The sequence below is a fragment of the Diceros bicornis genome, chromosome 31, assembly GCF_020826845.1.
Source record: "Diceros bicornis minor isolate mBicDic1 chromosome 31, mDicBic1.mat.cur, whole genome shotgun sequence".
NCBI classification, from domain to species: Eukaryota; Metazoa; Chordata; class Mammalia; order Perissodactyla; family Rhinocerotidae; genus Diceros; species Diceros bicornis.
The window spans coordinates 34,074,370-34,098,842 of NC_080770.1; the positions used below are offsets into that span (position 1 = coordinate 34,074,370).

Sequence of the window (24,473 nt, forward strand, 5' to 3'; positions counted from 1 at the left end):
TTATAATGAAATAAATATGGTCATGGACCAGGGATTATGTTCCATCCAGTTTGTGCACCTGAAGTTAAAAAATTAGTGGGTTCCCAATAGGTGGTGGCTATTTATGATCATTATCCCGTGAACCACCTGGACCACACCACAGGCCCCCATGCGTACCCTCTGGGATTGCCTGTCATCTGTGCGGAATGCCCTGAGGACCATGCTTTTCCGCCTCCAGCCGCAGTGGCTTCCACACGGGGACACGGAACAGTGGGGATATTTAAGTGGCCTTGTTTCTTAGGTTTGGTGCAGGTCTTGGGCATAAGCTCCTGTGTGTGTCTAAAAGAGCTGAACAGAGATGGAGTTGTTTACGTCCCTGCGCTGCCAGAGATGAAGGCTTTCATTAGGATTACTTTGGGAGCATTCATGTTGGCTGGGGGCTTTTCTTTCCAAGGGAAGGAAGTGTTTGAGTTGGATCTGATGGTATTTGCGTTGGTTCCATCTTAGAGCTCTTTGCTTTCATTGCCACCACCAAGCGTCATGACCTTTGCCTGTGGCTTCTCTCTACCTGTGGTTCCTTCCCTTAACCGAAAGGGGAAGCGTGGAGGGCCTTGGAGACTCCCCAGTTGTGTGCTTCTAGTTCATGGCATCTGGCGTAAATGGCCCTCGTGTCCTGTCACTCTCCTCTGGATTTGACCAAATGAAGGAGGTGAGAGCGGAGGTTATGGAGTTAAGGAGACCTCCTTTCCATTTTGGAATCCTGACTCTGTGATTTGAGGTAGAGGCTTTATTTATTTTTCCTTATTTTAAGTGAGATGCATAAAGTGCAGAATCCTACATTTCAGCTTGATGAAATTTTACCCGGACATATACCTGTGTAACCCAGGTCAAGATCAACGTCTGAACTCAAGACCCTCAGGGTCCTTCCCTGTCAGCCCTCCCACACCCCACCCCAAGTAACCATCATTCTGACTTGTGTCACCATCCCTTAGTGAGTATGTTATCAGACCTTTCTGAGCCTCAGTTCCTCTATTTTTAAAACTGTAAATGAAATTGTTGTGCTTGTGTTGAGAGAATCCAACAAGACAGCACACATATCCAGTCCTTAGTGAAATATTAGTAAAACAGCACGCGATCAGTAAGGTGGTGACTGTCCTCGTCCGCTGACTCCACGGTCTGCCTGCTTCCCACCCGGACACGCAGCCCTTGCCCTCGGGGCTGCCATCCTGCCTGTGTCCCCCGTGCCCTCCATGTCCTCTGACCCCCGGAACACACTTCTGAGACTGTTCCATCTGTGGCTTTTAAGATTCTCACTGACACCAGTTCTTCTTCCTTAATAAGGCAGAGGAAATGGGCAGGAAAGCAGAGTCCTGCTGCATTTGCCTCTTTTTTGAAAAGACTGTTTGCTCTGTTAGCAAAATCAACAGAGGCGTTGCTGGAGAGCGGGCTTCGCCGGGCTGGCTCCCCTGGGTGGGGGTCCCTGGGTGCCAGTTTTGCTGAAGAGCCGGGAAGTCAGTCGTTGTGAGGTTTCAGGAGGAGCCAGCTCTTCCAGCTCCTCAAAAAAAACCCCAACACCGAAACAGTCCTCCTCTGTGATGGCCTAAAATTCTACACTCATAATTTAATTCCCTAGGTCAGTGGGGGTAAAAAGCGCAAATAGCCTGAGTTTGGGCGGGGGACGTTGTGAGGAGGGTTGTAGTTTAATGATGTACGATTGCATTTGACCTTAACCTGAATAGTGTCTCTTGTATCCTTTCCTGAGGGAGGGTCTTCAGGAAGGAGAAGGTAGAGACGTGCAGTTGGTGGGTAGCAGTGAAGAAACAGGAGGCAGAGAGAGGTCATGAAGGCCAATTCCCTGAATTTGTGATGTGCTCTAGGGCTGGGTCTGCCCACAGGCCTTTCTACACACGTTGACGGAACACCTACTGATGTCAAGTGTCGTGTCAGAATTGCAGTGAAAAGTTACAGTCCTGTCCTTCAGGGAGAAACTTTGAGTTGGGGAGCAAGAATGAAACAGGCGTTTGTAATGCAGTCTGTGCTGTGCTCCACCTGGGGGACCATGGCCCCTAACCCCAATTGGGGGCGTGGGGTTGTCACAGTCCTGGAGGTAGTGTCATTTGGGTTGAGAGCCGAAAGATAAAAAGAAGTTAGCCCTCAGACATCCAAAACGTGAGTCAGATCATGTGTCCGTGGGACTCGCAGGAGATAACGTTTCCAGGGATAACTTCTGTCCACCCCAGAAATGAGATTTTGTTTTTACTGAACTGCCTGAGACCAGTGATTATTTTTTTTTCCAGCAACTGTGCAGCCCCCTTGCCCTGTGCAATGGAATTTTGAATACATGAGTCTGACTCTGCAAAAGATTTTTGTTTCCCTGTTGGGTGGGTGTGAGAGGCTGGGTGGGGAGATCCATTTGTAAACTGAAGACTTTATTAGTAAGAGTTTATGAGCAGACAGTAACCCTGCCACAGCACCAGAGGAGAGATACATGTCTGTTATGGAAGAAGATCCCTGCTTGGCATCCCTCACGCGGCCAGTCGTTGTGTATGGGGCCGGCACGCCAAATTTCTCCAGTTACCATGGGACCCAGACTTAGACAGGAAATCATGGTAGGGTGGGAAAGAGGCCAAAACACACACGGCTGGTACACAGGCTGCAGTTAGAAAAGAGCGGGAGAGAACAATCTATCTATTTTCCTGAACGAGTACTGCAAAATCTAATGGGAGTGTTTTTCCAACTCCTTACGTTTTATGGACCTGATTTTCAAGCTTTAATTTTTTCCACATTAAGCAATACTTAGGTTATTTAAAGTGACCCCTTTGTGTGTTTGTGGCGAGCAATTATTAGGCTTGTTTTGTGTGTTTTCAAAGCTTCCAAACTAAGAAAGAACCAATGTCCCTTCAGTCTGGGGAACATTTTTTCTCCACCACCTGGAAGGAATAGCTTTTTGGTTTTACCACGGCCGTCTCTTTCCTGCGAGTGGCCTTTTGGAAACCCAGCACTCCCTCATTTTGTGGAATGTGCCAGTGGAAAATAGGAGGGGTCTGCTGTGAGGCAGCCCTCCTCACGGCTGGGTTTCTTGGAAATCGCCGCCACCAAGTCCAGCAACTGAAATTTGTCATTCATAAAGAAGCACGTTTTCATCCTGCCCGTGAAGTTGTTAAAAGAAATTGAAGCATCAGGAAGGGGATCTTGTACTTGTGCAGATGCAGCTCTGGAAAAGTTCACAAGGGGCCTGGCTGTTCGTAGCTTGGCAACAGGTCCAGGCCAGCAGAGGAACATTTAGCAGGTTGCTATTGATAGCGTTTTCCATGAGCCGCCCTGGTACATTTCTTGGGGAGTGTGCTAAACCGTTAACGAAATGGTGGTTATAGTGGGGTTTGCACCCTCTGCCTCATTGACAGCTCTCTCTCTTTGCTGGGTCAGGTGTAATTTATCAGTTGAATTCATTTCCTTGAGTTGGTTGCCTTTACCCCACACTATGACATTGTAACCGTGGCCGGTTTAGGAGTGAAGGTAAGGACGAACATCCCTAATATGGGTCCAATGCCTTGTGGTTTTTACAAAGTACTTTCACATTCTTTCTCATGTGATTTCAGCTATTGTAGCTAACATTTGTTGAGTCTTTACTATATACGAGGTGCATTGCAAACACTTTACAATCTTTACCTTATATAATCCTTAAAACAACCCTTCGTGATAATGCTTGGATTATTTCCATTTTGCAGATGAGGAAACTGTGGCCCAGAGGGATTAAGCCTCTTACTCGAGATCACGTAGCTAGTTGAGGGTGGACCAGATCTACCCAACTCAAAGCCCATGTTGCTAAGTGCCATGTGGTCCTGCCTCCCATTCTCCCTGTGTTGGAGGCAGTTGGCTTCATTCTCCTAGAGAAGAAACTGAGGCCCAGAGACTTTGTGTGAAGTCCCAGGGCCAATGAGCGACCCAGCTTGGACCAGAAGTCAGGTCTCCTGAGGGACGAGTGCTTTGTCATTACCCAAGACCTGTTAATCTGAGCAGTATTACCCGAGAGAAGTCACCAGTGTTTCCAGCCAGCAGCCTCTTGGTCAGAAGTGGCTAGTCCTGGATTCGTTCTTCAGGGCAGGCAGATGGGAAGGAATTCTGGGAATCCAGTGCCTTATTGTTGTATTCCAAGTAGTTCGGCTGAAGCTAGGAAGCCATAAAGTTGCCACTTGTAAGTGGACTTTTATTTAAAATTTCTATTTCAGGACTCTGCAGACACATTTCAAACCGATTAAAGCAAAAGAGAATTTACTGGCTTATTTAAAAGTCCTGAAGTAGGGTTGTCTTCAGGGGTGTTGATTCAGGGGTTCTGTGGTGTCTTTGGGGTCCTGTTTTCCTTTGCTTGCTTGCTCCTCTGGATTCTGCCCCTGCGTTGGCTCTGTTCTCCAGCAGCCTCTCTTGTGATTATACACTGCCTGCAGCAGCCTCAGCTTTAAAGCCTGGTAGCAAAGGGGCCAGGTCAGCTTCCCTGGCAGCTCAAACCAGAATCCTGGATCTGAGTCTCCTTGGCTCTGATTGGCCTGACTAGCTCATATGCCCACCGTTGAACCAGTCACTGCAGTCCACCGGCCACATGCTGTACCCATGCTGGGAACCCTCATGGTCTGAGAACCGTAAGTGATGTGGATAGAAGAGGAAGGATAGATGCTGTGGAGACAAGATACTGGGAGATGGCGGGGGGGGGGGGGGGTGGCGGGGAAATGATGAGTTGGGAGATCCAGAGGGAAAAGTAGAATGGGAAAACCAGTCTCACAGAGAAACACATCTGCCACATTAGGCTGGGCAAGGGTAACTTTTTATTTGAAGAGAGTATCAACAGACCATTAATGAGAACAGGAAGCTCACAAGTATCTTGATGTTGCAGCTATTAAAGCAATTATTATTTATTATATTGACTAACTTCAGTGTTCTAATGGAACCTTTCCTTTCTGGAAGAAGAGCACTTCCTTGGAGTGCCTCTTAAATATTCAGATTATTGGTTCAAGGGAGAGAGCCATTTAGGTCCTGGATAGCTGGCGACTGAGTTTATTTCTGTCTTAATGGTATCTTAAATTATACCAGAGAAATTGAAGTGCCACTTCTCTTTTATTCCAATTTGTCTCCAGCTCAAGGCCACCGTGACATGCTTCAAGTTTTAGTGACACCACTTGATCTGAGCTGAGTGTTGTCAAGTAGTATAGACAAGCTCATCTCACAGGTCCTTCGTTTTTAATCAGCTACAGATGCAAATGGAAAGTGTGACGATATTAGAGACCACATGTTTTCAGGATCCTGGATGGCTTGGTGGCTAATTTGCTTTCCATTTCAGAACTAAACCAGACAAGGAAGAGTGTTATTAAATGTTCCTTTTGAAGTACCTACAGCTACCTAGATCCAGATAGGGTGAATATTTAGCCAACAAGGGTTGCTTGAGTGCCTGCCTTGTGGCCGGCATCTTGTGGGCGTCGTGGAGGACACAAAAGGAGTGGTTTCTGCCCGGTGGAATGAATGATGCTATTGCAATAATTACGGGAACTGTTTATTCAGCAGTGACTCTGTGCAGGCCCAGTGCTAAGGATGTTGCATTTAATCCCGCAACACTAGTAGGAGGGCAGGTACTATGTCGTCGGTCTGCAGAGGAAGCAGCAGAGGCTTGGAGAGGTTAAGCAACCTGCCCCAAGTCATGCAGCAAGTGAGCAGCAAAGCCAGGCTCACACCGGGCTCCCTCCATCTGCAAAGCCTGCATCCCTCAGCCCGATGCCGTGGAGGGAGACTGTCATTGCAGGATTTCTCACAGTCAAAAACACAGGTTCTCCCCGATAACAGATTTCATCACTCATGAAGCTGCAGGCCTGGGAAGAAAGAAGATTGCCTGATGCTGAGGCCAATGCCTTTCCAGAAGGAGGATACTGGGTGGGCTTCCTGCCAGCCTATCTGAGCCACGTGACACCTCCATCTGTCTGACTTCCGACTTGGAGTTACCGGGCCAGCCTCTCTGCAGCCGGGACAGCAGGACCAGTCCGAGAACGAACCCAATCTTTATTCTGGAATTAGGCGGAATCAGAGTTGTCCAAAGCTGCTGAGGCCACCTTGTCTCCATATTCTCACACTCTGTACTAGACGACACGTTTGAGAGTGCAGGCAGCATGGGGGTTGAGGTGATAACGGACTGTGGGGAGTTGGGTCTGGAGGCCAGCCTCAGACACGCGTCCTAACCATACACATACGTGCCGGGGGCTTCTTCAGACCAGATCCTGCCAGGGTCATAGAAGCAGAAAACAATCCAGATCCCTTTCTCCTGGGCATAGTCATTTGGTTTTTAAAGTTGTTTTCATTTTTTTCCTACATAGTTTCTCTTGGGAGAAATATATCTGGGAGAGGGGGAGGGGTAGAAGTGAGGGATTTTTTGCCCCAGATCCTTAACAACATGGATGTAGAGCCCCATGTATAGTATGATGCTATAGAGTTGAGAATTTACCTCAAGGAATGAGAGTATAATCCTGGGCTGGGATGGCTTTTTCAACAAGGTTGGTCACTCTTGTCACTTTGGGGGTTGCTGTCCCTCAAAAGCTAATTGAGATTGGAAGGGAATTAGGGGTGAGTGAAGATAAACAGAATGTGCCTGAGACCTGGGAGTGACAGCCAGGAGTTCCTCTTCTGCTGCTGGGCCTCGGCGGCTGGGGGAGTGGGGCCCGGGGTGGGGAGAAGAGGCTTTTTCTGAAGAGGCCCCCACCCCATCCACTAGAAACATCATCTTCTCTGATGCTTTATGTAATGTCTAATAATTGTCTGTGCTCTGAGGTCTCCTTTACCTGATACTCTTTATAGCCGCTCCAGCTTTCTTTTGATACTTGTTTGCATAATATGTCTTTCCATACATTTAGTTTTAACTGGCTTATATCATGTGCCAAGTGAGTTTCTGGTAAACAGCACACAGTTCCGTCTTGTTGTTTATCTGTTTTCACAGTCTCTGTCCTAACTGGTGTGTTTAGACTATTTACGTTTAATATAATTATTGATATATTTGGATCTAGGTTCTACCATTTCATTTTTTGTTTCTGTCTCTCCCCTCTCTTTTGTGATCCTCTCTTTCCCCTTTCCTGCCTTTAGATTATTTAAACATTTTTTAGTATTCTGTTTTAATTTATCTGTTGGTTTTTTACTATATCTCTTTGTGTAGTTTTTTTTTTTTTTGAGTGAGTGCTCTAAGGTTTAAAGGAATAAGTTTTCACAATCAAAGTAGAATCAGTATTTTTCTACTTCAAGTGCAATGTAGAATGCTCACCACCATATAGGTCCCTTTACCCTCCATATAAAATCTAGCTTTGGAGAAAACCATTCTAATACATCAATAAGATAGTGTAGAGAGAGGAGGAAGAACTGGAAGGAATGAAGTTTGGTTTTTATCTCATTCATTTGTTCACTTAGTAGCATTTATCCAGCATCTGAGCAGGCAGCAGAATCTCCTCCCTTCTGGGTTGGATAATCCAAAGCCTAGTATTAGTAGTAATACTTTTTACTAGTATAGTAATACTATGCTATATAGTAATAGTATATTAATAGCTAACTGAGCATTACTATGTGTCATGCACTGTTCTAAGTTCTTTACAGGCATTATGTTATTATTCCAACAGCCCTATACTGTAAATCCTATAATTATCTGCATCTTACAATGAGGAAACTAGGGTACTGAGAGTTTCACTTGCTCAAGGCCACCTAGCCAGTGACCAGCAGACTTTGGACCCATTGATTTTATCCCATTATCAGAGGGTCTTGATGGGGGAAGAACACATTGGAACTTATCCAAACTCCTAGTCTGTTTTGGAAATTGTACTCTGCACCGTGCTCAGACCTTCCTCTGCTAGAGCCCACTCCTGGTCCACTTAAGAGGCTCTGTTCCCAAATTCTCTTCCCATCCTCCTGTGAACGTTGAGGGGAGACCTTCCCTGTGCCAGGGCTTATACACATAATACCAGCACTCGGAGAGTGGACCTGGAATCTGAGATCAGAAGTGGAAAGACTCTAAATGTGGCCTAAGCAGCACGCTTTTCAGATGTGGGATCTCAGGTGGGAGGGTGGAGCAGCCTGCCCATGGGCACCCGGCAGAGGCAGAGCCTGGACTGGGCGTAGGCCTCCTGACTCCTGCTTTTGGTTTCTGTACCTCTGTGTGCTTTCTCGGCAGAAGGGTATGGGAAGCTGAAGAGTAGCAGAGCTGGAAGTTCTGATCTGTGACTGACAGGGACAGCCAGCGGTCCCCACAGGGGCGCCCTCCCTTACGTGCCAAGCCTCAGAAGGCCTTGGCAGCTGGGCTGTGCTATTTAATAACCTTCTGGAGGCTGATCCAGTGGTCTGGCAGTATCGCTCACCAAGGCCGAGGTTTATTTGAAGCCTCAGGTTTTGCATTTCCTGAAGAGGCAGGAACAGACCCCAGAAAGAACTATTGGGGGTGGGGACGGTAACTCCGTCACACTGGCACCTGTTAATAGCAAGACCTAGTATGGGAAGGGCAAGTAGAGATCACATCATGGACCAAAGCTAATCAAATGATGATGACTGCCTGGAGCAGTTGAATCCAGGCTCAGTGGAAAGAATTTGGGGATCTATTGGTGATGCCTGTCATGGGCCCAGGAAGGAGCTGGAAGTGTGTCTGTCGAGTGTGTGTCATCTTGAGTGTAGAGGTTAAGTAAGCCTTGGATTTTAATTGTAGCACACTAATACCTGCTGTCATAGGATTATTGTGAAGATTAGATAAGAATATATGTAAAGTGCTCATTGAATGGTAATCATTCTGTTTAGTGTGGTAAAGGCTTTTAAAAAGAGAGAAAATTCAATTTATTCATTCAAATATTTGAGTGCCTTCTATATGCCTGGTGCTGAAAGATTGTACAAGGTCTACAGGTCACTCTTCTCCTGCAGCTTGTTCTAGATGGAAGAAATAGACAATAACTAGTAAATAAACAAGGAGGGTAGCTCCAGGAAGTGATAAGAGTATTGAGCAACAACAAAACCAGACTCATTAGACAGGACTGCAGGGGGAGTGAAGCCAGTGTGAGAAGGTGACAGCTGGACGGAGGCCTGAATGTGAACAGGAGCCAATGTGAAGATCTGGGAGAACATTCCAGAAAATGGAAAAAAAAGTGCAAAAGGCCTCAAGGAGGAACAGCTTGAAGCCATAGTAAGCTTTCAGAAGGCAAGGTCAGGGATACCATACCTTACTTACTAAATAGTTTTTAAATTTTTTTTGTGAGAAATTTTCAAACATTAAAAAAGTAGAGACTTATGTAATGAACCACTGCATATCCATTACCAGATTCAACAGTTACACCATTGTGATGCTCTCTTCATCCATGCCTTCCTTTTTTTGGCTGAAATAGGTTAAAGCAAATCCCAGACATGATGACATTTTATCCACAAATACTTCAGTTTGCATTCTTTGAAGAATAAGGATTTGCTTACATGTTGATGTAATTTCTTTTATTTATTTATTTATTTATTTAGTCAGGAAGATCAGCCCTGAGCTATCCATGCTAATCCTCCTCTTTTTGCCAAGGAAGACCAGCTCTGAGCTAACATCTATTGCCAATCCTCCTCCTTTTTTTCCCCCAAAGCCCCAGTAGATAATTGTATGTCATAGTTGCACATCCTTCTAGTTGCTGTATGTGGGACGTGGCCTCAGCATGGCCGGAGAAGCGGTGCGTCGGTGCTCGCCCGGGATCCGAACCCCGGGCCGCCAGTAGCGGAGTGCGCGCACTTAACCGCTAAACCACGGGGCCGGCCCTGATGTAATTTCTTACATTTAATTGTCACAATGCCATTGTCTTAATAATTCCTTAATATAACCCAGTAGCTAGTCCATATTCAGATTTACCTGCTTGCCTCAAAAATATCTTATAAGTTGGTTAGTTTGAATCCATTTCCAGACAAGGTCCACACGTTGCAAATTGTTAACTCTGCTGTGTTTTCCTGATAAAAAAGGTATTTGACACCAGACCTATGCTACCGGGATTGGGTTGCATGCTGTCCTGGCCTGATAGGTAGTTTAAATTGTTAGGAGCCCTGGAGGATGGTGAGCTACTGTAGATATTGTTAGATTCTCTGCCAAACCGACACCAGAACCCTCTGCCTCATCCTTTGTTCTTGCTACTGTTAATGTTCTTAAGAAAGATGAACTGTTCCTTCCTCAAATAAAAACATCAGTGGTTTCCAAAGCTATTACGAGTTTCTGTTTGGGTCACCTATGCACATACATGGGGAAGATAGACAGAAATCACGTCCAGCTCTGTTAGTGGAGATCTTAGGGAGTGAGCTGTGTGTTACGAATGAAAATAAAATTAGGTAAATGTATGAAGGGATTGGTATGTTCCAGGTACTGGGCTAAGTGCTTATGCCCATTAACTCATTTTAATATACCTACTCTCTAAGAAGGGATGGTGTCTCATTTTCCAGAGGACAAAACTGAGGCTCAGAGAGGTTAAATAGCTTACCACTAGGTGACAGGTGATGGGGAGGGATTCACACCCAGGTCTGGCTAACTCCAGAGCCCACCTGTTAACTTCTTCCCAAAGACGGCACATGGCAACCGCTTGGTGTGTGTTGGTCATTCCCTTCTTGCCCGCAGCCCATCCTTGCCTTGGAGCTGTCCCAAACCTGGATTTCCCCTCCTCTGCCTCTTGGACTCTGGCCAGCCATGGCATCAGCTGCTCCTGATTGGACCTGACCCTCGATGACGAGGTCGGAAGAAAGCCCAAATGAGCCTTGCTGAAGACTGTGTGACCTTTTCCACCTGGCTGTGGAGTGGCCACCTGAAGTCAGTGGGCTTGTGGGAGAGAAGGCCTGGGCCAGGCCTTCCTGTCTGCGGGGTCCTGCAGCAGGTCTTTGTTGCGCTGCCTTGCCCCTGTTGTCTGCTCTGGGAGTTGGGGCTGGTCTCTGCTCCAGTACTGTTCCTGTTACTCTCTGGAGCTGACAAGATGTCCCCAGCTGCAGGAGCCTTTGCTGTCACTCTCACTAAGGCAGTGCTGGTCTCTGGCTCCAGAATTTTAGGCTGGGAAAGAGGTGCTTTTGGCAGTAGAGCTGACTCAGGCTAATAACTGGGGCAGTCCTTTGAAAGGCATGCCAGCTTCCTTCCTTAGCCCTGAGATGATACTTCTTGGTATTTCTTCGTTAAAGCATTACGTTTCTCTAAACAGTGGTTTTTATGGGTTACTTGGGCTGGTGGTTAAGCTGCCCGTGGAAGACCTAAGAGCAACATGTTGGATTCTTATCGCATTGTGGGTCACCTCCCAACTCAGAACACTGAGTTCTGACTGCCCAGCTGGCACTAAGTGGAAAATAATCCCCTGGGCTTTTGGACTTGGTACTTAATGTGGTGATTTACCACCTAGTACAACTGCCTTCTTTCTGACTGCAGAAATCTAGGTTGAAGTTTCAATGACCGCTCCATTGTGTAGTTAGTGGCTGAGACCCAGAGTCACGTCCTGGCTCTGCCACCAGCTGGCCGAGTGACCTTCAGCCAGTCCCTTGACCTCTCAGAGCCCCTGTGTCTGTCTCAGGGAAGTGTTGGGACGTGACTTCTCTACGTGGTCTCTGGGTTGTCTTTAAAGTCAGCGATTCTTAATCTTGTTGATCACGGTTCCCCTTGCTGTTCCTGGCTGCATTTGTTCTCTCAGTCAACTCACTGAGCAGCCTCTGGGCAAGAGCATTGGGGGAAGTAAGGATGCAACATGGGGAAGGGACACATCCAGCTGCCTTGCCCACAGGAAGGTTACAGCCTCAGGTAGACAGGCCTGTAAACAGTACACTAATGACCGTGATGGCAATCTGAACAGAGGGCAGAGAGATCAGAGGACAAGAATTGCCTAACCAGGCCTCATCAACAAATCCGGAGTAGAAACAAATCTCATAGGGGACATGTTTAACCTACCCGAGATGTTTTCATTACACATCTGAAAATCCACACTGTCAAGTACCAAGGGTTCTCCTTGCATTTCCGGTTGGAATTACTCCAGCTCCATTGATTCTGTAGTTGCCCACTGGTGGCAGAGACACAAACCACCCTTGATGCATCTCCTGCCCTGGGCGCCTCCTGCGTAGTCATTCTGGAGTTGATAGTGACGGGCCTGGGTGTTCTGCCCGGATCTTTGAGTTCTGTGCTGTGTGCCTTTCTGGGCTTCCCCACTGAGGTCATCAGCATGTGCAGGGTGGGCACCGTGTCGTAAACTGCTCACATGTCCCTGGTCCCACTCCTGCCTTAGGCATGCATAGGTCCTTATGGCCTCACTGTATTCCCTTATGACAGGCCTGCCAAGCTTGATTCATTCTTGGAAACTCTGTGTGTGTGGTTTTATCACATTCAAGTACACAGTGTATTTAAATATATACATTCTGAAGCTCACAGATCATCTGGAGTTGGGGGTCAGCGGCATCAGTGGAAACAGTAACTTGGTGTTGCTCTCTTCACCACTCAGCCTGGGCATTTGTAGTTGACGATGAAATATTTGTGGCAGACACATGTTTGCACTTGGTCACTGACTTAAGCCTGTGGGTTTTGGGGGAGTGAATGAGCAGAATGTAGGAGATGATCCAAAGAGGATCTTTGCCTCCCAAAGGATCAGGAGGCCCAGACCATCAGCTGGGCTGGGCCTGGAGCTGAGTTTAAAATGAAATCATTTCTAGAAAGTGAGTGCTTACCTACTCTCAGGAGTTCTTGTCTATCCGGAGGGTCCCAAGTTGCTGATGGTTGAAAAAAGGGAGCAGTTTGCAACTTTTTATATACCCATGTGACAAGTGCCACTGTGCTGGCCGGAGTCCGGGACTGACCACAGAACACAGCCTTGTGTTGGACTCGCCACTGAGAGCTGTCTCCACCCCCGCCCCAGGGAACACCCTTCCAAGGCTGGAACAGTAGTCCCCATCCTGTTGGGTGGGTCAAGCAGAGTGGCGTCAGCATTTTTAGCCCTGTTCTAACAAACCTGGCCACGTGGTCCCAAAGTTGGTCCTGGTCGTATCAAGCATTAGGTCAAAGCAAAACATTTTTTCTTTCCTTAAAACTTTAATTGCAAACGTTTAATTAGTAGCTTGACACTGGTTCATTAGAAATTACTGTCTGTAAACTGGCCTGGGACAAATTATCCTGCACCGCCTCTAGCGAAGGTGTTTTTGGGATTCTGCCTGTGTGTCAGAAGCACAGAGGTCCGCCATGAGAGTCTAAAACTTGAAGAGTGGCTGTTCCTGTCATTTCTAATACAAAAAAGGACGCTGAATTTGAGGAGACCCATGCACTTAAGGACTGAACTCATCTAGAAAAAAATTCTTGGGGCCCCAGCTGCCCCCTTTCCTTCCCACTGCGTCTGCCAAGGCTTGTGGGTGAGCTGTGATTTGGGGAAGGGGAGGAGAAGGGAGCTGGGTGGGGGTGAGGACAAGGGAACCCAGAACTCCCTCATCCCTGGAGTCAATCTAATTGTTTCCATTCCTCCTCATGAACATTTCGAGTGGTATTCTCCCAAACTTTTTAGCTGCCCAAATACAGCTTTCCATTTTTTCGGAGTTTCCCAGAGATGGGTTTTTGAACCTTGGAGAGCCCAACCCCAGACCCCTCAGAGCACGGGGTCAGGAAGGCCCCGGACACAGGTAAATTGCAGGATAGACTCATTTCTCTCTATCAGCAGAAACCAGTCAGCCGAACTGGGTGTGTTTAGTCAGAGAAATCCAGGAACCTCAGGCCACTGGTTTTAATCAGGACGCTCACTCTGTGGTAATTGGGGCTCCTCCACCAAGGATCTGGTCCCACTTAGGTTTCCAAATGCCGGGAGGAAAGTCCACAAAAAGTGTTTGTGTCACGTGGCCTCCTGCAAGCAGAGACCGTCCAGAAGCAGACTTGCTGAAGGGCAGGCCTCCTTTTCATGTGGAATTTTGGACTCGTCCAGCCGGGGTTTTTCCAGCCTTTATTTTTTGAAGGGAGAGTAAGATAATATGTGGGGCCTTTCTGGAGAAGTCATTTGGAGAGATGGTCTGGGACTTGGCGAGATGAAAATCACCGGGACCATTATGGGGTTGATTATGCCTAGTGAGCTGTGTCTCCTGTAGCTTCTCAGAGCCCACCCCTAGAGAGGCAGGGCCAGCCTCTCATGTGAAGGCTTCATGACCTGCTGTCTTGAAATTTTCAATTTTTGAACGAGGGGTCCCCCCATTTTTATTTGGCCCTGGGCCCACAAGTCGTGTAGCCAGTCCTGCCAGGAGTGTTCAGGCACCAGGAGTGGGCCTGGGGGCACACTGGGCTCTGCCACACACCAGCATGAGACCTGGGGCTAAGGGGACACTGACCTCTTAGCCTCAGTGTCCTTTCAAATGAGAACCACCTGCGCCTCTCTCTGTAGCTGCTGTGGAGAGAGGATGATGCTCTGCTACACTTAGCACAGTGCGTGGCACATAGTAGGTCCTTGAAAACACACACATCTGGCTTACCTTCCTAGTCATTCCTTTCTTTGCAAAAATACCGTTGAACACATATGCTTTGGATTGAGTTATGTCCCCTCAATTTCGTATGTTGAAGCCCTAGCCCTCAATGTGACTGTATCTGGAGATAGAGTTTTTGGAGGTAATTAAGGTTAAATGAGGTCATAAGAGGGAAGGAGGGAGGGGGGGAGAGAGAGAGATCTCTGCCACACAAGGACACAGTGAGAAGGCAGTTATCTGCAAGCCAGGAAGAGAGCTCTCACCAGAACCCAACCCTGCTGGACCTTGAACTCAGACTTTCCAGCCTCCAGAACTGAGAGAAAATAAATTTCTATTGTTAAGCCACTCAGTCTGTAGTGTTTTGTTATAGCAGTCGGAACTAAGACAAGATGTTATGCGCCAGCCACTGGCTCAGACTTAGAGGATGGAGACTCCATTGAAGAGAACACATGGCCATGCCCTCGTGGAGGCTGGAGTCTAGGCTCAGAACCAGTCATCCTCTCTGAACAGGTTGCAGACGGCTCTGTTCTGTCTCAGTTTATCCAGGAGAAACAGCTTCCGAGTCTGGTGGGACTAGCTGGTCGAGGGGACCTCCAGGATATGTAGGATGCTGTTCACACAGCCTTCCACGTGGTCCTCGAGGGGGCCCTCGCTGGGCTTGGGATGCTGGCTATCAAAGATTTAACCAAAGCCACATGTGCAGGAATATCCCAGGTAGTGTTTTCTGTCTTCACTCTGTCACTGGTATCGGCCTCTCCCTTTTGCTTTTGTAAGTTTGGGGACCTCAAGCCCAGTTTCTGAGCATGTTTATCCATTCACCGCACACAGGCTGTGCCCTTGTGTGTCAGCAGGTCCTGCCCTGGTGACCTGCCTTCAGCTTGGAGGAGAACTCCACCTTAACGGGAGTGGTGCTGGGGAAGCCCCTCTACAGGGCAGTGGGGGTTGAGGTTGTTACATAGTGAATCTCTGCTTGCTTGCTGCTCATTGCAGGGGCGGTAATAGTAATGATAGCACTTAAGGAGTGTGTGTGAAGCTCCAGGCCCTGTTCTGAGTGCTTTACGCACGTTAACTCATTTTGCTGTAGCGTTGCAAAGTCCTACGGGTAACCCCATTTCATAGATGAAGAAACCAAGGTGAGTGAGTCCTCACAGTGGCATCTCCCACTCACGTGGCTTGCTGATATCATCGTCTGTGTGAAGTGTGCATGTGTGTTACCAACTCCGACTGTCTCCCAGGGTGTCTGAGATGATGTTCTCCAGACATCCGCCTGTCAGATGCCGTGATTACAGTGACTAGCTTGTTTACCAGGGGAGGAAGGGCCTTGACTTAGCCAGGGAGCCCTGGCCCCGTGGGGCAGGAGGTGGGGCTGCTCTGATGAGTCTGACAGTGACACAGGCTGCTGCTCAGGTGCTGGCTCACCTTCTGAGCCAGGTAGCCTGCAAGGAGCTACAGACACTTGAAAGAATGTGGTCAGACCACATCCTACCCAGGAGACAGCTGGGGTGCTGAGGAGCCAGCCCATAGGACACTTCATCTGTGAGCCAGCCCTCCAGAGTGCCTTTGGGTGTCTGATCATCCTCTGCCCACTGCCAGCCACTCTCCAGCTGCTGACCTCATTCCTCAGAAGGCTCCAGAGCCCCTTGAGCAATAAATTGCACGTGGGCTCCCGTTAAATTGCCCCACTGACAAAAGCGAGCTGTTATTAACACTTCACTCCCAGGCCCGTTTCCAAATCAACACAGTTTTGATTTTCGTGTGTGTGTCTTGCTAAGAGGTTTTTTTTTTTTTTTTTTTTTTTTAAGAATATGGGTTTTAACACAGATGCAGAGAACAGATATGTGGTTACCAGAGGGGAAGGGGGTGGAGGGAAGGGGTGAAGAGGCACATGTGTATGGTGATGGGTAGAAACTAGACTTTGGGTGGTGAACACGGTGTAGTCTATACAGAAGTTGAAATATAGTGACGTACATCTGAAATTTATATAATGTTATAAACCGATGTGACCTCAATAAAAAAAAGAACATGGGTTTTAGAATTCCTTAGGCTTGTGTTTGAGGCCCAGCTCTGCCACTTGCCAGCTCTGTAAGCTAACACAATTTACCTGCTCCCTCTGAGGCTGTTTCCTCCTGAAACGTGAGAATGGACACCATCGCACAGAGCTGTTGAGAGGATGGAATGTCGTAACGCTGAAACACCTCTGCGTAGCTCCTGGCACGTGATCAGCGCTCAGTGCACGTTAATTTCTGCTCCTGTTGAGCACAGCGTGAGGTTAAAGAATATCCTTGGGGAGGCTTATTTTCTGAGGTCAGTTGAGAGAGGAAAGAAGAAATGGGAACTCTGAGGACTGCAAACCCATGTGATATGGGGAACATTTTCAGGTGGTCTTTTTGATCTAGAACTAAGAAAATACTGAACACTCTACTGGAGATAAAAGCTGGGACCAGCTTCCAGAGCAGCAAACATCTGTCCGGCCCTATGGAAGGTCTGGCAACATGCCTTCATGTGGTTCCTCTCCTGTAATCCTCATGGCACCCCCTAAAGCTGGTTACCACCCCAGTTTACAGATGAGAAAGCCTGCCCGATCTTGCAGATTTGAACCTGAAGCGTCTGACCCCAGGTCCAGCGTTTCTGACGTCTTAGAGACCCCCTGAGAATGGTTGGGGAACGTGGGTTTGCCAGGGGTCCCAGTGTTGAAGCACATGGGGAACTGTCTTGGGTGTGTGCAGACATGCTCCGTCAATTCTGAGCTGTGTTTCTGGGCAGAGCCACCTGTCGCTCTGTGGGATTATTGGAGTCGCTTTCTCTCAGTGAACGGCGGTCCTGCCCTGGCAGAGGGTGGTGGTTGACTGCTCCCTCCTTTACTGGAGGTTCCTCTCAGGAGAGAAATGGTGTCATTACCCTGAGGCAGAACGCTAGGAACCAGGGCTGTTTAAATAATTGTCTCCCATTGAAAATGGACACCTATTTAAAAAAAACAAAAAGTTTTTTATACTCAGCCCTGGAGAGCAGCATCAGCTCCTGTCCCTGAAAGTTTTCTTTCTCTCTCGCTCTCAATTAAAATATTGGTGGCAGCTCCAAAATTTCTACCTAGGTAAGGCGCTCTGCCTCGATCTGGTTTCTGGGAGTGGCTGACAGATTGGCTTGAAGCTTCACGGGCATTGCAGGGTGTAAGGTTTTCTTTCAGGGTGAGTTGGTTTGGAGCTCAGGGTAACCGTGAGGACAGCCGAGGCCTCGTCCAGGCCGCTCTGGTGCTCACACGACTAAACGTCGCTGGTGGCATTGTTAGACCTCTTGGCGGCAGGGTAGAAGCACTGGCAGGCTGCCCTCTGGGTCTGGGGCGTGCAGGGGTCGCATTCCTGTGCAGCTTCGCCTCACAGGCTACAGCTCTCGGGGGGGGGGGGGGGGGGGGGGGCAAGGCAGCCCTTGCAGAGCCTGACAGACGGGTATGCGTGACCTGCCAGGATCCACTGGAGTGAGGTCCTGGGACTGGAGCAAGCTGACAGCAGAGAGCGAAGAAGCGGGATCTTCTCACAAGGCAGAAAGGTCAGAAACAGAGGGCAGGGGAGGGGTGGCCGTGCGTGGAGCCCTTGGGAATAGAGAATGACCTCTGCTCGTGGTTTCCCTCAAGACTGTGTCGTCCTGAGCTGACTGGCATCCTCCTGCCGGACCTGTGCTGAGGAGAGGGACCACCAAGGAATGGCCTGCCTTCCACAGATCTCACACCTGTGCGCACATCGGTTCTGAAAGCTGTTCTGGAGTGTTCTGCTTGCAAGCATCTGTGTTAGGGACTGAGGATGTGGAAGGGCAGGGTGACAGTGGGGTTCATGGAGGGGACATGCATTAAATGACATAACTTCAGTGCAGCCCGCCTCTCGAGAACTGTGTGCTGCCTGAAATGGGGGCACCCAACCCAGGTGGGTCAGGGAGGGCTCCTGGGGCCGGGCTCTGAAGGGGGAGGACTTGACTGGGCAGAGTGGGGGTGCAGGGAAGGGGAGCAGCCTGCGCGAGTGACCCGAGGCAGACGGGAGCAAGGCCTTAAAGACTGGGGCTGCTGGAGCCCAGCGTAGGGCTTGCTCCGCTGGGAGGTGGGCGCTGCTCGGATTCTGTTGTTTATCCTGGGCAGAGGGCGACATGGTCAGCACTGTGCTTTCAAAGAAGGGATTGCTCCAGCTGGAGGGGGGTGGTATTTGCGGGGTGGGTGCGTGAGGAGGAGTTCAGTACGGAGCCTGGGGGGTGCTCCAGGTGAGCGTGAGCGAGCTCGGCTTAAGGCGGCAGCAGAGATGGAGAGACGCAGGTGGTCTGAGGGACTCCACAGGGACAGGTGTGGAAGGTGACTGGATATGGGGAGTGTAGGGAGGAGAGGGACCGGTCAGTCAGGACTGGGTTTCCGGTCACTGCAGGGTAGATGCCAGGCGTTAGCTGAGAGAGGGAGGGAGGACCAGGTTTGGGGAGAAGACTGGGTCTGCTTTGGCGCAGGCTGAGATCGGGATATCTGTGGGATGTCCAAGTGAAGTTGTAAATAGGAAGTTGGATAATGCACCTGAAGATCCGAGCTGGGAAGTCGCCAGCATAGAGACGAGCAGTGTTGCGAGGTTCTGCTCACTGAGTCCTTCCTGCCCCTCAGCCCTCGTTATGCCTTATCTCGTTTCATTGACAGTGCGAGGCACACCCTGCACTTGTCCCCTTTCAGAAACGAGAGTGGGGGCCCAGCGGGGTGGAGGAGGGCACCTCCCACACCACCAGGTTGATTGGTTCAGGCCCAGGTGATCTGAAGCTCACGCAGTGCACGGTCAGGGGCGATCCAGGTTCTGAGGCCTCGTTTACCCAGTTAAGAGAAAGGATACAGAATTACAAATGCAAAGTGAGGCATTACAGTGAATATTGGCTTAGAATGAGAAAAATACTACAGCACATTTTTTTTATTGAGGTATTGGCTTATCACAGTGTGTAAATTTTAGGTGTACATTATTATATTCCAGTTTCTGTATAGACTGCATTGTGTTCACCACCAGTAGTCTAGTTTTTATCCGTCACCATGCAACACATTTTTAAAAGCTGACAAAATCCAGAAAAATCATTTTATTAACTGCCTGACACACCTTGACGATACTTTCTCCCCACATGTTCTGGCTTTGATCACCTCTTCTGACGATGATTCTATACTATTTTCTATAGGAATAAGTCAGTCTTTCCTTTACAATAATCAGAAGTTTGTTCTTTTCTGTTATCACTGATAGTTTAGAAAACTTCATTTTGGCTTTATAACTCATTATTAGTGACGTCAGGTATTTTATAGGGTTGTTGTCAAATTTGGGGAAATGGCAATCACATTTCTTTTATTTACAAGTGGTGAGATTTACAAGAAGTTTTTACAGACTAGCTTCTGGCTGCAGGCATTGAGAGCGTCATTTCTCCTCCACTCCTACCTGCTCCTGGTGCTGAGCACCGTAGTCCATGTTCGGATCCTGATATGATCTGCACCTTGTGTCAGGACACGTTGGCCAATAGGAGTACATCTGGTGTCATTGGTACTCTGGGATGGCCAGTGATCTAGTAACTGTACGTGGAAGTGACTGCTAACCACGAAACCCAGCTGGCTGGGTCCCCGACTCAGCTTCCTCTCAACCAACCCGCAGAAATGCCCACCTAACCTGTGGGGACGTGTGATGGAGGGTCAGTGGGAGTGGGAAGAGACAGCAGTCTTAACTGATGTGGTTAATCTTACTTTGGCCAAATTTTATAAACACGCTTGTCCACCTGAGCACATTGCTAGACCCCCACCAAGAGTTCTGGAACGGACCTGTGCAAGTAGGGGTTGCCTGAAGTTTAAGCTTCCTTAGCTTCACAGTAAATCTGCCTCAGCTGAAATCTCAGCCCATCAGACCAAGGGGGCGAGAATCAGCCAGAATAACTACACATTCCTGTCCTGTAAGTGCCCACGCTGTCATTACAATGAAACTTGTTAATTGTTTAGGACGGGAGTATTTTAAAAGCGTTTCACAGTTTCCTGTTTTCTTTAACAGAGGGAGCTGAGCAGATGTGAATTTGTTCTTGATGACTCGAAGTTGTCATATGAGTGTCTTTACAGCACTGCGCTTGCTCTAAGGGAGTGATTCACCCAGGGACCCCAGAGTGTGACTGAGTGTTGACCTCAATTCTAAATGGCCCCACACTTATTCTTGTTTTAAGTTTTTGTCTGCTTTCTCTTTTTGTACATTTTTAAGACCTTCTAAAGCTGTTAGCTGCCATATCTTGCTTTTGAACAAGCTGTGATCTGAGAAACAAAACCAGCCAGCTTCCTCTGAGTCAAGAGGCTCTTCTGAGTACCTGTTCTGTGTTGGGTGATGATGGGCTGGGAAATGTACATATAGTAGTAATGATTAATAATAATGAGCATTCACTGAGTGCTTGTTCTGAGCCCATCGCAGGTATCCACTCGTGTAACCCTCGCAGGAATCTGTGAGGTAGGTGCTGCTGTTGTTATCCCATCTTGTGGGTGAGGAGGCTGAGGCCCAGAGAGGTGAAGTGACTTGTCCAAGGTCACAGAACAAGAGCTGCAGAGCTGGATTCCATCCTGGGCAATCTGGCTCCAAGCCACACTCTTAACCACTGAGCCCCACGGCTTCTCAATGGGTAATCGCTCATCTCATGACACCTTCAAAGGAAATGTTTTAGACTGTATTTTAAGAATAAGGACATCGAAGCTCAGAGAAGTTAAGTAACTTGCCTAAGGAGCCCGATTTCAAAACACTCACTTTTTTTTTATTCCACCATGTTGTTGCTCTTGGAGATGCGTCTACTGTGGGGCCATGACTGGGGTCCATGGCATTTCTTTTGACTGCTCAGACTCGTCCTTCATTTTCTGAGTATTGGCTGAGTTCTGGGTGGTGGAGATTGCTGGAGAGCGGGTTCTGGGTACGTGAGGTGTTGAGTTACCCAAGGGTTTTAAGATGTAGTGCTAAGGCAGGTCGTGCATACGAGGAGATCAGGGAAAACCTCATAAACGTGGTCTGGTTGAGAGAACGCAGTTGGTCATTTCCTGGTTCTGGTCTCATAGTTCTTGTAGACAAGTGACCTATTTGTTCTGGACTTCTCCTGGCTGCGTCCCAGTGACAGGTACCCTTTTGGAGCGCTGCGAGCATTGGTTGCTATTGAACAGTTTTGGCAGCAGCAGGAGGGAGTCTGGATGGTTCTGGACGTGATTGTCAAGGCTCTTGGGACACCGAGCTCTGATTGGGTGATTCATTCAGGGAGGAATGTGGGAAAGTCAGCCTCATACTCAGTGGCCCCACACTCAGTCTTGCTTGAGGTTTTGTTCTGCTTTCCTTTTTTCTTTCTTTTTTTTTTTTAAGTCCTCTATCGTGCTGTTAGCTGTCATTTCTTGCTGTGGCTGAGAAACCAAGTAAAGCAAGCTTTGATTCAGTCATTAGCCACTTTGGGGTGCCTGCTATGTGTTGAGCTCATCAGAACTCTCAAAGAGCAGAATTTTCTAAATACTATGAAGGAATATTTGTTTATAAAAGGAAAAGACCACTATAGAAAATGGCTCACTTTCCAGTCTTTCTTTTCCTAAAGCAGAAATACTTTTACTGCATGGCAAAAGACAAGAACACTAGCTAATAGTGGAGCGTCTTTTTATTTTTATTTATTTATTTATTTTGTGAGGAAGATCAGCTCTGAGCTAATACCTGTTGCCAATCCTCCTCTTTTTGGTGAGGAAGATTGGCCCTGGGCTAACATCTGTGCCCATCTTCCTCTACTTTATGTGGGATGCCTGCCACCGCATGGCTTGGTGAGTGGTGAATAGGTCCGCGCCCAGGATCCGAACCGGCAAACCCCAGGCTGCCAAAGTGGAGGGCACGAACTTAACCACTACGCCACTGGGCTGGCCCCTGGACTGTCTTTTTTAAACAACTTCCCAGATGTGGAGTGGGATCCACATGCCTTGAGCTCATCTCCCCTGCTGGGTCTGCAGTGTTGTGTACAGTAATGAGAAAATTAGTTCAGAGTCACGGTGCTGAGACCTTGCAAATACTTACTCATCATATGAAAGTTATTTATTCAGTGCACTCAACTTAGTGCACTCGGTACTTCATTTTAGAATTATTTTTCCCTCTAACAATTTTTTTTGTTTGTTTTGTGAGGAAGATTGGCTGTGAGCTAACATCTGTTGCCAATCTTCCTCCTTTTTTCCTTTTTTCTCCCCAAAGCCCCAGCAGATAGTTGTATGTCATAGCTGCACATCCCTCTAGCTGCTCCACGTGGGATGCCGCCCCAGCGTGGCCCCAAGAGCGGTGAGTAGGTCCACGCCCAGGATCAGAACCGGTGAACCCGGGCGACCAAAGTGGAGCGCGTGAACCCAACCACTATGCCACCGGGCTGACCCTTCCCTCTAACAATTTAATTTGAATCCAAGTTGTATCATTTTATTTAGAGGCTTTACTGACTCTTAATATTATTAGAAGTAAATGTAATGATATTGATTGATATTAGATAACATTATTATGTCAGTATTCACTTGAGAATGGCAGTGTCATGTAGAAGAATGTCTTTCGTCTAGGCAGTACCTGCTGAAATATTGATAGAGGAGGACACATGTCTGCAACTTTCAAATGGTTCCGCAAAAAAAGAGAGAAAATAAATGTGGCAAAATGTTAACAGTCGGTGGATCTAGGTGAAGGGTGTATGGGTATTGTACTCTCCTTTCCCTTTCTCTGTAAGTTTGAACATTTTCAAAATGCAAAGTTGGAGGTGGGGAAAAAAGTAAAATTCTACTCTTTTTGTCCTCTAATTTAACTGTCTCTGAAGGCAGAAATCGTTGTGAGTGAAATACGTCGAGGTACCAGGTCTTTATCGCCTCCTAGTCCCTTACTCCACTCATTTCCAGTCAAGCCTAGGAGTCACCAGGAGAGTATTTATTTATATGATGTGCAAGATGGTTTTCTGCCAGGAAGGCAGAATGTCAGCACTGCCCCGTTGACTACATTTTTCGATTTGCTGGGAAAGAGGTCCCTGCAGGGTTACTGCCCCCCTGGAGATGGCTGCACGAGTATCAGATGTTTCAAACGGCAAGGCTTTCTTCTTTGAGGAGAGAAAAATATGCTGTGTGTGCGAGAGAAGGTGCACAGGGGAGCAAGCTTGTCCCTCTTCACGGCTCACATGTTGCAGGAAAACACTGCCAAGAATGAACGGATGGCCCATGCAAGGGCTCCCGGGTGTGTGTTGCTGAGTTGAGTGCGGACATCCAGCTTAACATTTTGATTTTCAGCCAGGGGATGCAAGGACCTCTTCTAGATCAAGTGCACATATGGGGGTCATCATTTAGAGTCTGGATTTTCTTTAGCCTGAGATGTGTGCTCTGCTGTGGGAGCTGGTTGTCCACACTTATGTGCTGTTCCAGCCGCTGCTCGTGGGAGTCTTAACCTTACTCAGGTGTGAGGCTTGATGTCCATGCACACAGCAGAATCATATATGCCAAAATTTCTTCTGAAAATCCCTTAAGTGGCCAGTAAAGTATCCTGTGAGAGGCATCTGGGAACTGAGGCTGACAGAGGGAGCACAGGTTCGTGCTCCTGTCCCGTGTTCACTTTGGGGCCTGTGCCCTTCGAGGGGAATGGCAGTCCACATGCCGGCCGGCAGAGCCACTGCAGCCATGCGGTTGGTTAAGAGCTCTCTGCAATTGGACTGCCTGGGTTCAAATCCTGGCCCCACCACTTCCTAGCTGTGTGTCCAGGAAAAGTTACTTAACCTCTCTGTGTCTGTTTTCTCATCTGTGAAATGGAAATCACACCTACCGAATAGGTTATTAGGAAGATTAAATGAATTCATTTATAGGAAGTGCTTGCAACAGTGCTGGCACATAATTGGTTTCATGTAAGTATTTACTACTAGTATTTATTTTCCTTCGTGTTTATTTTTGCGTTTATGTACATTAAATGCGTTTAAAGTGCAGCTACTCTATAAAGAGTAGAGAGTGTGCATTCGAGTTGACAATTTAAAAAGAAAACTTTTGGGCCGGCCCTGTGGCTTAGCGGTTAAGT

General features: G+C 47.9%; 1 protein-coding gene across 2 annotated transcripts in view; it reads left to right on the top strand.

Annotated features, from left to right (window-relative positions):
• Positions 1-24,473, top strand: part of ABTB2 (ankyrin repeat and BTB domain containing 2) — a 168,744-nt gene that overhangs the window by 17,979 nt on the left and 126,292 nt on the right. The gene's annotated exons all lie outside the window — the stretch shown is intronic.